Genomic DNA, 12,177 nt, shown 5'->3' with positions numbered 1-12,177 from the left:
GGACAGTTGCCTTAATGTTTTATGCCATTATAGCCCACTTATATATGTTTATGTCAGCTACATAAATATGACATCTAAACGTTTAAAAGTATCATTTGAAAGACGTGAGAACAGTACTTGTAGATACCACTGCTGTGTTCAGCAATGCACAGCGTCAAAAATTGAACTCTTACCTTAGTTTCCACACGTTTCCAAAAGACAAAGTCGTGCAGAAGAGGTGGGTTGTTGATATTAAAGATATCTGTGAGAATTTTACAGAAACAGAAAAAAACAAGAGTGTAGCTGACAATTTCAGTCTAGAAAACTGATCGAGGCTCGAGTGCCAACCGGATGCAGACATTTAAAGAAAGGAGCTTTTATGGCAAATAATAGTTTATTTTCATTGCCTTTGAAGTAAAAAAAAATGAACATTAATATTTATAAAAATTTCTTAAGCTACTTTCTAAGTGCATTTTTTTTTAATTCAGAATAAAGACCTTTATTTTATTCACTGTACATATAAAATATAATTCACTGTATGTAATTTTAAATAATTGTCAAAAAAATGTAACATTTTGAAAAAAATATTTTATTCAGATGAACAGAAAAAATGACATTGAATCAGTTGTTTTCTTGAATCAGGTGCTTCTTCTGTAACTTGTGCATAGAGAGGTATTTGGGCTTATACGTATTAAATGAATAAATAAATCACCCATCTGTTTCATGGAACTTAACACATAATTGATCCATTCCAAACAATTGTTCATGTGACAACTCACATTACACATTTCAGAGTAATGGGCTGTCTGGAAAAGCAAAGCAACCAAATGTTTGCATATCCCACACTCAGCCACACAAGAGCAGGAGCTATTAACTAGCAGACGATGGCATGGATCTTCTGACGGATGTCCACTCCAGGATGAAGTAACACATAAAATTTTCTAGCTCTGAATCTCATAATGTTACCTAGAAAACAGAAACAAGAATATTAATAGGTTTTTAAAGAGAGTCATTAAAGGCAGTTCACTCAAAACTGAAAATTCTATTTCCTCATCCTTCACTTGTTCCAAACCTGTTTGAGTTTCTTTCTGATGTTTAACACAAACAAAAATACTTTAAAGAAAGCTGGAAACTTGCAACCACTGATATTCATAGTAGTTCTTTTTCATACTATGGAAGTCAATGGTTACAGGTTTTCAGCTTTCTTCAAAATATCTTCTTTTTAAAGGCATCTGCAGCAATATCATCAGATTAAACTACACAGTAAATCATTAATTTAAATAATTTAAAAGTAGCTCCCTTTAGTCACACTTTAAAATAAGGTTTCATTAATTAATGTATTTGCTCACTATTAAAATAACTATTTAATATTTAACATTGTTAAACTAATTTACTAATGAATAAAAATCCAAAGTCATGCTTGTTAACATTAGCTATTACATCGTGAGTTAACAAGCACAGTGAATAAGCATTTGTTCATTAATGTAAAAAACTAATAAATATTGAAATAGACAAATTGTTGATGTGAAATTAACTAATGACACCTTATTGTTTTGGGTCACCCTCCCATTTAATTACAATGTTATCGACTAAATAGAAAGCATGCTATCTACACTGTTACACTGCATCTGTCATCTCCACTGTTTCAGCAATAAATCTCAGCATTGACACAGTGCTATTTGTCTGTTGTGGATGGAACGGCATTGTATTATTTTATTCCTAATATATCTTGCTCAATAATCATGCTTACAAGCTAAGACAGCATCTGTGTTTCTGTAATTATCCGAACTGAACAGTGGTGGTCACTTTAGAACAGTAAAAGTATGAATGGGACAGAATTTCACATGTATGCTGTCCTACTCTCAGCTGGTGAGGAGACTCCGATTTCTTCATAGATCTATCGGTAGTAATGAGCTCTCACTGAGATCTTATTCCTGCCCTGTTTTTACCTGACACTTTGAGACAGAATTATGTACACATATGATTATTTTTACTTACGTGATAAAGCTGCAGATGGACGGATCGTAAGAGTATTAACGCTAAAGTTAGCCTTCAGGCTAGCTGAACTTACCTTCATATTTGCACAGGTAGGAAGATGCATACAACTTGAAACCCTTCTCAAGCTTTGCTCTGCAGTGTTTTAGAGCACATCCGGACAATCATTTGCACATCGTTGACCATAATTTACTCGCAAACAGCGAGTAAATATTGACAACTCTGCCATAATACTGTTCACCTCCGCTTAAAATCACCTAGACCGGAAGCTGGACCGCGGCCTTAGACAAAGCGCGGAAGTAATGCGTGCATATAGCCCATTGTGTAGTTGTGTGCAGACAAAAGCAATGCCCACCTTTGCATACGTGCCGCCGCCATTGATGGAATTCCATTTTGTGGCCCTAAGACTGTAGTAAGGGGGTGGTGATCTGTGAAGAGTATGAATTTTCGTCCGTAGAGATACTGATGGAATTTCCGAACTCCAAACACAATTGCCAGAGCCTCGCACTCAATCTGAGCGTAATTCTGTTCTGCCTTGGTAAGCGTGCGCGATGCAAAAGCTATAGGCTTTTCCTCACCTCTGGGTAACATGTGTGAGATGACAGCACCAATGCCATATGGTGATGCATCACACGCAAGTCGAATTGGGTTCTGTGGGTCGTAGTGTGTCAAGACATTTTGTGATACTAATTGTTCCTTTGCCATTTTGAATGCAGCATTGCTCTCTGCCGACCACAGCCAGCGCTTTCCCTTGCACAGCAGAGAAATCAAAGGATTCGCTATAGTCGCCAAATTGGGTATAAACCTCCCATAATAATTTAACAAACCAAGGAATGACCTCAGCTGTGTGACGTTTGATGGGGGTGGGGCACTGACAATTGCGCTCACTTTTTCAGGCGACTTGTGCAAACCTTCAGGGTCAATTATGTGACCCAAATATTCCAGTGAGTCCTTAAAAAAGTCACATTTTCCTTTTTCCACATGCAAGCCAAACTCCTCCAGGCGTCTAAGAACTCCATCCAAGTTTTCCAAGTGTTCAGCTTCAGTTCGCCCAGTAACAAGAATGTCATCCAGATAACAATGGACATTAGGAAGGCCTAATAATACTTGATCCATAGCTCTTTGGAATATTGCTGGCGCGGAGGCAATCCCAAAAGGAAGACGAGAATATTGGAATAGCCCTTTCTGTGTGGAAATTGTGAGGAACTTTGAGGACTCCTCCTCCACCTTCATTTGGAGGTAAGCATGGGACAAGTCTAGTTTACTGAAACATTTTCCTCCTGCTAATGAAGCAAAAAGGTCCTCGATGCGTAGTAACGGATAGTGTTCAGTGTGAAGTACAGGGTTCATTGTCACTTTAAAGTCCCCACAGATGCGCACTGCTCCATTTTTCTTCACCACTGGAACTATTGGAGTAGCCCATTCACTATACTGCACCGGTGTCAAAACTCCCATTTCAGTGAGACGGTTCAACTCCTCTTCAACTTTTGGACGCAGGGCATATTGGACTACTCTGGGCTGACAAAACTTTGGTTTATGTTCAGGTTTCAGCGATATTTTAGCTTTTATTTTCTTCATTTCCCCTAATTGTTTAGAGAAAACAGCGGTATGTTTTTGCAGAACACCATCTAGTGTCTTCAGTTTGACTGTTCTTATTTCTTTCCAGTTAAGTTTAATCCGACGCAGCCATTCTCTGCCATAAAGTGGTGGATAATCTCCCTGCACCACATACAATGGAAGAACAGCTGCCTGTTTCCCCATTTTTACATGAACGTCAATTACACCTTTAGGGCGTAATGCTTGTCCTGTGTATGTTTGAAGAACAATGTCAGTTGAGCATAAGGGCAGATGTTTCAGTATTTTATTATAAGTCTCTGTTGAAATTAAAGAGACTGCTGCGCCTGTGTCCAGTTCCATTTCAAGTGGCAGTCCTTCAACTTCTGGTTTCACCATGATACTGGAATTTTCTCCTGGCTGCGACAGTTTATACAGAGCTAAATCATTGTCTGTTTCATCACCGCTGGATACTGCATCAGCATCAAGATGGTGTACATTTCCTTTTTTACTATAGCCTTTATGCTTAGCTTCTTTTGTTGACCGTGCAGCTTTTACTCTGTTTCCATTCTTTGTTTTTCTGTCATCGCTACTCTTTCTACAAATGTGACTGGTATGGCCTTTTTTTCCACACATGTTACAAGTTTTGTCCTTAAACCAACAATCTTCATCACTATGGTTATTCTTTCCACATCGTTTACATTTGTTTACAGTCTTAATCTTTGTAAAAGACAGTGCGTTTACCGTCAGTGATCCACTGAGTTGATGCGCTTCGCGTGACGCTGTTTCCATGGACACCGCCAGTTCTACCGCTCTATGAAACGTCAGTGTAGTTTCAGTCAACAAGCGCTTTTGCGTGGCTTCACTCTTCAAACCACACACGAATCTGTCACGGAGTGCATCATCCAGATGACCCCAGAATTCACAGTGCTCAGACAATCCTCTCAGCACTGCAACATACTGTGTCACCGTCTCGCTCTCCTCCTGATTCCGCCGGTGAAATCGAAAGCGCTCCGCGATGATCAGGGGCTTCGGAGAAAAATGCTGCTGTAGCGTGTCTGTGATCTCTTTAAAACTTTTCTCTCCCGGCTTGTCCGGCGCGATCAGACTTCGGAGCAATTCGTATGTTTTCCCTCAGATCACGCTGAGCAGCACAGGCACTTTTTTGTCAGCATTAATGCTGTTTGCTTCTACAAAGTGCTCAAATCGCTCAATATAGGTGGTCCATGGTTCCACGCTATACTCAAAAGCTTCCATATGGCCTATAGTAGCAGCCATTCTAGCTAATCTAGCTCACTTTTGCTACGCAGAGAAAATAAATTTCAGGTGCGCCTATCTACTCACGATTCACTGTCGCCAAATATGTTATGTTCTCACTATCATAACATTTAAAATACACTCTTGAATGCACTAGGCTAAATAACACAGCTACAACAGGAGTACTTAACTTCTTCACTATTTTATTTACAAGAGCACACAAACATAAGCAGTAACATGTGGGTGCCACCTAATGGCACTGGGGACAATGGCAATATCACATACATAACAATGACAGTCTACAAAAAAAGTTAAGATTAAGTGATTTTCTCCCTAAAACAAACAAATAATATAAAAACAAGCTTATTTTTCTTTTTCACTTTCATATTTTGTTTTATTTAAAAACTGCCTTAATGTTGACATTTTTTGTGAAAACAAGACAATATTTCTTTCTTGTTGAAAAGGAGGGAAATGTTTAGGTAGCTAGCTTGAAGCCAGTGGTGCTGTCGGTAAGAACAGGGGTCCAGTCTAGTTACTCCAGTTAGTTGTGTTTATTAGCATCAACAAGGATTTTGTGCTCAGGAGGAAAGGCGTGTGTGTGCGTGTGTGTGTGTGTGTGTGTGTGTGTGTGTGTGTGTGTGTGTGTGTGTGTGTGTGTGTGTGTGTGTGTGTGTGTGTGTGTGTGTGTGTCGGTGTGTGTGTGTGTGTGTGTGTCGGTGTCGGTGAGTGTGGCTTTTTACAAGAAAATAACAAATACAATGTGTCAGTAATCAGTAAGGAAGTAACAAATACAACGCTTCAGTCTACCAACAAAAAATTACAAAACTAAACAGAAAATATGGTAAACATGGAACATATGAGCACTTAAGTAAGTTTAAATCACACAAAAGCCACTTACATGGTCAAATACGCACACACAGGAAAACAAAAGGAAATCAAATTCAGTCCTCTGCACAGTTCAGCCATGTTCTGCCAGAAAATATCAAACTGTGGGTACAGGTGCAGTTAATAAAGCCCTTGAGGCAGTCCTGATTGGCCAGAGATTGAATGAGAGGAGATTGGAGTGAACCATAATCTAAACAGGGGTGTGACAATATGAGTTTGCAATTTTGGAACAAAACTTCTCAACAGCGGCCCCCAAATTTGACAGTTTAAGGGAGATCAGGTAAGGCCGGGTGAGGAACCAGTGGGCCTTGTGTAGATCCAGTCCTTAACCTGGACATCAGCAATCCTATAATGGCCATCCTTGCTGGGATGGAGGGAGATTACCTTTCCTACTGGCCACTGAGATCAGGGAAGTTGGGAATCAAGAATAAGAACAACAGTGTTAGGTTGTAAGTTAGGCTTGTCAGTGCGCCACTTCTGTCTGGACTGAAGCGAGGGGAGGTAATTTCTGAGGAAAAAAGCTCAAAAATGATTTGACTATGACGCCATTGATGGCGACTGCACAGTTCAGAGTCTGAGTATGTTACGAGAGGAAGGGAAGCATCGTGCTGCCCCATGAGAAGCAAATTAGGGGTCACAGGGTCAGGATTAGGATCAGCAACGTCAGATGACACATATCCCAAGGGCTTGGTTTAGAATTCCCTCGATTTCAATCATGACTGTGCGTAGTACTTCTTCACTGACCATTTGAGCACCTAGGGTGGTTTCCAAGGCAATTTTTTATTGAGCATATTTTACGTTCCCAAGTTCCAATGTGGGATACATGTGGAAGATTAAATTTGAAAGTAATTCTCTGTTTGGCCAGGGTTTCCTGAAGGTCATTGGTTAGGAAATGATAGGCTTCCAATAACTCTTTATTACCTCCAATAAAGTTGATTCCTCTGTCTGAAAGCAGCTCGGCTGGTTTCCCTCTACGTACAACGAAACGCCTGAGTGCCATCAGGAAGGAACCCATGCTCATGTGACAAAGTAGATCAAGGTGTATACATCTAGTAGTCAGACATTTGAAAATTGTTCCCCATCTTTTCTCAGCTCGTCTGCCAATTTTTCCCGTTTAGGGCCCAAAGCAATCTACCCCAGTTGAGTAGAATGGAGGTTTGCAAAGGTGTAGGCGGGCTGGTGGGAGATCAGCCATTCTGGGAATAATAGGATGAGCACGAAACTGCTGGCATTTAGGGCACTTATGTTGATGTTTACGGACCATCTCACGACCCCTCAAGATCCAGAACCTTCTCCTTAACTCAGCAAAAAGTCTTTCTGCCCCAGGATGGTGTAAGTGGTCATCATAATCCTTTATTATGAGTTTTGTTATAGGATGTGCTGGATCCAGGACAATTGGGTGAATGGCATCAGGAAGTAGATCACTACTCTGACGAAGCCTTTCGCCTTCTTCAATGAGTCCTAATGTATTACCTAATTCAGAGGCAAGGGAGAGTAAACTGCTTGAAGACAAAAGGGGCTTTTGGTTTTGAAGGCAGGCCAAATCGTCCTTAAATGATTCTATCTGGGCTCGTCTTAGGATGGCAGTCTCTGCATCATGGTAGTTTTCTGCTGATGGAGGATTTGCTGCCCCCTGAAGGGAGGTAGCTGTGCAGTCAAGGAGGTCTTGAAAAGTGGCAAATTGACTTGCGGTCAGGGACAAAGGGGTATGGACTGAGAGATACTGCACCATAGAAACTGGCCTTGTGCAGCTCTACAGGGTCATCAGGCTGATCTACATTGGGGTTAATGGGCCATAGTTCAAATGGTTGAGACAGAATGGCAGGTCCTTGATTCCACCTACAGGGCCTGCCAAGATCAGTCAGTAGCTTTCCTTTAGTTAGGTCATCCGTTGGGTTACTAAGTGAATTCACATAATGCCACTTCTGGCCCTTAGTGAGTTCCTGAATCTCAGCTACCCTGGTTCTAACAAAGATCTTTTAGTGGCAAGAATCAGAGAGCAGCCAACAGAGAACGGTCATAGAGTCAGTCCACAAAGTAGTCTTCCTGATATGGAGCGTGAGTTCTGTTTGTAGGAGATTAGCTAGCTGAGCTCCTATCAGAGCAGCACATAATTAAAGACTTGGAATGGATAGCCGTTTCTTGGGGGCAATGCGGGACCTTGCAACGAGGAAAGACACATTTACCTGCTCATCATCTTCTGTATGCATGTAAGCAACTGCACCGTAGGACTGTTCTGATGTATCACAGAAGATGTGAAGATCGTGGATGGCTGACGTGGGGTCTACAGACCGTGTGAAGCAGCGAGGTAAAGTGATGGTGGAAAGGGCAGGTAATTCACCTTCACTTGAAAGCCAAGCTTCCAGGAGATTATGAGGAAGATTTGGATCATCCCAATCTCGTGTCTTTCTCCATTATTGCTGTACAATAATTTTGGCTCTTGTTGTAAAAGGAAGGATATAGCCAAGAGGATCATATTGGCTAGCAAGAACTCAGTAAAGGTGATGCATGGTTGGGGTAGTATGTTCAATGGGTCTGTGCCTTTATCTTAGGATGTCTTTGTGGCAGTTCCAGAGTAGGCCTTATGTGGATTCTGGGGGATCAAGAGATGGATGGTGTGATAACCAGAGCTCCGTTTGTTCTGACCTGGCTTCAGGAGGTAGGTCACTGATGACTTTAGGATCATTACTGGCCTATTTTCTGATTTCAAAGCCACCAGAGGAGAGGATAGTGATTAGGTTCTGAAGGAGATCTTTGGCTTCCTCTGGGGTGGGTAGACTTTGCAGGCAGTTATCCACATAAAAGCAATTGTGTATGGAATGGCTAATGCACTCAGCTGCCTGTGCATCTTCGATGATCTTTTGGAGGATGGAAATAGCACAGCAAGGCCTTGAGGTCGTGTCCAAGGGCAGAACTTGCCATTCATATACAGTTGGAGGTGCTTTACAGTCCAGGTCACGCCAGAGGAATCGCAGAAGAGGTACCTGGTAGAACATTGATTTGATGTCTCCACTTCTTGCCGTTTCATACTGCCTGAAATGAGGTAGAACTCCAAGGAGGGAAGGCTTAAGGATGGGGCCAGGAAGTAACTGTGAATTCAGACACTGATTTCACCGACTTTCACAGCTACGAAGACGGACCATAACTGCCTCCTTGGGGGCCTTTAAAGGGGGCCAGGGTTCTACACGTAGAAGAGGTGCTGCATATCGTAGTATACCATCAACAGTTGTGCGGATAGTTTGGGTGTCAAGTTATTGCATTGCCATTAAATCCTGCTTAGACCGAGTCAGCAGTTTAGTGCTTTTTTGAGGTAGTGCATCCAGCTGCCACAGCTTTTGTACATTGTGGTAGATGTCATCAGGTGGGCATTTAAGAGAGATATAGTGAAAGCCCTAGGACCCTGCAGTGTCTAGCCAAGCCGGGTCTTGATCGCTACAGGGGCTCCAGGAGGTCCTAATTTCAATGGTTGCATAGGGGTAATCAGGCGTGTTTGATCAGCTCCTAAGAGGAAAAGGGGGTCTGACTTTATTAAGCTGTTTGAGAGGAAGCTGACAAAGGTGAGGGTAGCATCGCTGGAGAGCTTTTACAGGATGAGAATGATCAGAAAAAGATAACTGGTTGGCAGTAAAAACTTGACTAATGACATAGGACTTATCTGGATGCGCTTTAGGAATGAGAGTGAAGGATACCTCAGCTCCATTAAGAGTCTGAACATCTTGTCTCACAGTTCTCAGCTTCAGGCTATCAGGTTTTCCTTTTAACTGAAGTGCTTGGGCAGCAGGGTGCAAAAGGATTGTTCTTTCAGACCCATCATCCAATAAGGCATAAGTGTCTAAGGACTTGTTTCCATTTTGCAGGGTCACTTCAACTACCTTCATTAGGACTTTATTGCAATCACTAGGATGATCAAGAGAAAAATTCTGCACTTGCCTCTGGTTAATGGTGCATAGGATCTCTTAGTGTTTCCCAATACACTGGCTGCAGCGTCCCTTCAGGCCACATTGGGTTGCATAGTGCTTTCGTGCACATCGCCAACAACGTCACTGTTCCTTATTCCAGTTAATTCTCTGGTCTTTGGTAAGGTAAAGGAAATCATCACATTTGCTAACATGATGCTCAGCAGAATTACAATAGGCACACACTGAACAGCGTTCAAATGAAGTGTTAGGAGGAGACTGACTGACTCTAATGTACTGAACCCATGTACTGAAGGAGGCCCAGAAGTGCCTGAACTCGAAGTGAAAATTGGTCTCCTATGCTAGCATCTCCTATGCGAATAGCAGGCATCTTCATTATAGCTCTGAGCTCCTTCATAACAAGTTGTCTAGTTTGACCATAACGCTCATCTAGGGCAGTGGTTCCCAACCTTTTTCTTTGGGGCCCCCCCCATGAACATATACAAACATTGGAGCCCCCCCACCATATAAATACACACGCACGCACATACATATGTACTGTGTGTGTGTGTGTGTGTGTGTGTGTGTAAATATATATATATATATATATATATATATATATATATATATATATATATATATATATATATATATATATATATGTATATATGTGTGTGTGTGTGTGTGTGTGTGTGTTTGTGTAATATTAATATATAGTAATATGTATAGAAAATATTAATTAATCAGTTTTAACTTGTCTTGCCCTTCAACAAAACCAAAATTTAGGTAGGCTTTGTCATACTGTCTAATCTTTTTCTTCGCCTCTGAAGAATCACTGCATTTACGTTTGTCTGCCATTTTAGTTTTGATTTTGCCTTTACGACACGTTTACAAGCAGATTGCGCGAGTGAGCAAAATTTAAATAATTATTTAAAGTTATTTATTTTAATAATTTTTACTATTATGTTGGAATTTTAAGCATGCGTTTAGATTTTTATTTATTTTTTTGGTACCTAAAAATACATATATAATAGTAGGGCTGCTCGATTTTGAGAAAAATCATAATCACGATTATTTTGGTCATAATTGTAATCACGATTATTCAAAAACATTGCCAGTTAAAGTCAAAATTATTAGCGCTCCTGAGATTTTTTTTTTTGTAATAAATATTTCCCAAATTATGTTTAACAGAGCAAGGAATTTTAACAGTATTTCCTATAATATTTTTTCTTCTATTTGTTTTATTTTAGCTAGAATAAAGAAAGGTTTAAATATTTTGAAACCAATTTAAGGTCAATATTATTAGCCCCCTTAAGCAATATATATTTTTGATTGTCTGCAGAATAAACTACCGTTATAATGACTTGCCTTATTACTCTAATTAAGCCTTTGAACTGCACTTTAATCTGAATGCTTGTATTTTGAAAAATATCTAGTAAAATACTATGTGTGCTGTCATTATAGCAAAGACAAAAAGAAATCAGTAATTAGAAATGAGATATCAAAACTATTATGTTCAGAAATAAGTTAATAAAATATTCTTTCCATGAAACAGAAATTGGGCAGGAAAAGGTTTGCTAATATTCAAGAGGGCTAATAATTCTGACTTCAACTGTATACAGTTATTTTCCACCCTGCAAAGGAAAGAGAAATAAATACAATAGAATAAAAATATAAAACAAACTGTGCTTTAAGCATCTTCACTGTAAGAAAAACACTTTAGCTACAGCAGTCCTTCAGTCAAGAGCAGCGAGGGTTTTCTCGTCGTGTTTGTTTAATAATGATAAAAACAGGCGGCAGAAGGATTATAGCGCACTGTCTCTTTAATGGTTTCTCTTTCACGTCTTTTGATCCTCAACTCGTTTGTTTATAACACAAATGAGGGTTAATGTACATAATCACTAAACACCGCGTTTTGACACCTATTTGACCATTAAAGCGCTCACGTTAAGATGACTTTAGATGTCTGCGCTCCTCTGCTCGTCTCAGTGTGTGAATGAGAGTGAATGCTGACCCGCCGCATGCTTCTGACTGCGTGATCGTGCTGCACACACACATAAGCTTTTTCGCGCTTTTAAGAGCCATTTTTAAGAGCTTGTACAACTGGAACGTGGCAAAATATGATGCAATAATCATTTATCTCGATTAATGCTTTTTTATAATCGTTTAAAACCGAAATCTAAATCGGATATTCGATTAATTGCAAAGCCCTTTATAATAGTGGAGCATTTTTATGCCTTTTTCTACCTCAATACTTATCCTCTCCCGCGCCCCCCCTGTGAACTCTGGCGCCCCCCTTAGGGGGGCGCGGACCCCAGGTTGGGAACCACTGATCTAGGGCACGTATAACTTGAGTATAAGGATCTGGGGCATAAACATAAGCCAATGCAAGTCTTCTAGCCTGGTCCATCTTCATATAATCCAATAAGATGTGATATTTATACTTCTCTGACTCCTGGATCCAACAAGTTGGATAGGGCCATCTTTAACATCAAATACTGACCTTCATCTTCTCTAGTGAGATCAGGGAAAGTATGACCTTCTACCCTCCTTTAGTTTGACAGGGGTGCAGCTGGAGGAACTAGCTGATTTTTAGGGGGTGCAAATGCCA

At 40.5% G+C, this 12,177-nt stretch overlaps 1 protein-coding gene across 2 annotated transcripts in view; it reads right to left on the bottom strand.

Annotated features, from left to right (window-relative positions):
- Positions 1 to 549: 549 nt before the first annotated feature.
- Positions 550 to 12,177, bottom strand: part of pimr50 (Pim proto-oncogene, serine/threonine kinase, related 50) — a 38,671-nt gene continuing 27,043 nt past the window's right edge. For both annotated transcript variants that reach the window (XR_012383894.1, XR_012383895.1), the window contains exon 8: positions 550 to 945. The gene's annotated coding sequence lies outside the window, so the exon portion shown is untranslated. The remainder of the gene's footprint in view (positions 946 to 12,177) is intronic.

Source organism: Danio rerio, chromosome 2 (assembly GCF_049306965.1).
Source record: "Danio rerio strain Tuebingen ecotype United States chromosome 2, GRCz12tu, whole genome shotgun sequence".
Lineage (NCBI taxonomy): Eukaryota > Metazoa > Chordata > Actinopteri > Cypriniformes > Danionidae > Danio > Danio rerio.
Note: the sequence above shows the minus strand (reverse complement) of the source record. Positions and strands in the feature narration are given on the sequence as shown.